Genomic DNA, 862 nt, shown 5'->3' on the forward strand with positions numbered 1-862 from the left:
CTTTTTACACAAGAAAAACACTGGACATGTGACGGCTCACTACTCACTCTATCCGCTGTATAGGTGGATTGCTCATTTTGGTTTCGTGCAGGTTTTTGCATTTTTTTCACGTTTTTTATTTCATATAAACACTATAGACACTATAGTTACATGTTTTTATGTATTTTATTGGTTAATATATTATGTATCTATATGTTATTTATTTTATTAGGAATTATAATTGATTTAAAATTGATCAAAAAATGATAAAATATTACGGTTTTCCTATGACGAGAATCGATTGCTTTCGAACAATAAATGAGACATGTCGTACTATACACAGTGCCACATTGTAATTTGCTTGATAATTATTTATAATATAAGGCCAGCGTCCCGTCCCGCACACACTACTCATAAACAATACTCTGAAATTGTATAACATAAACTAAACGTGTTATATTTAAGTTCATTTCATAAATCATAATAGTGTTAATAGTAGCACATAACTACAATTACTTTACACTATTATCCCTTAGTTTTTCGTTTGTATATAATTTTAATCCTCGGGTCGGTCGACACTCGACGGTCGTTATCGTTTGCGCATAGCGTGTTTTAACAAATACGTTTTAAAAATGATACCTACACAAATAACATAGCAAAAGTAGGTTTATCATCTTAGGTTCAAAAATGTCAGTTTTCAAATTATTTAAAATTCTAAAAATGTATTTACGTATCTAATCAAACTTAGTTTATATTTCATATTATTATATTTTGTTACCATTGAACTGGTGTCGGTATAAATGGGTTTGGGTCTAAGAGTAATAAAACTGTGCTTAGCTGTCACAGTGAACAAAAAAAAAAATCATAAGCATAATAATATATC

This window comes from Acyrthosiphon pisum, unplaced genomic scaffold, assembly GCF_005508785.2.
Source record: "Acyrthosiphon pisum isolate AL4f unplaced genomic scaffold, pea_aphid_22Mar2018_4r6ur Scaffold_13677;HRSCAF=14320, whole genome shotgun sequence".
NCBI lineage: Eukaryota > Metazoa > Arthropoda > Insecta > Hemiptera > Aphididae > Acyrthosiphon > Acyrthosiphon pisum.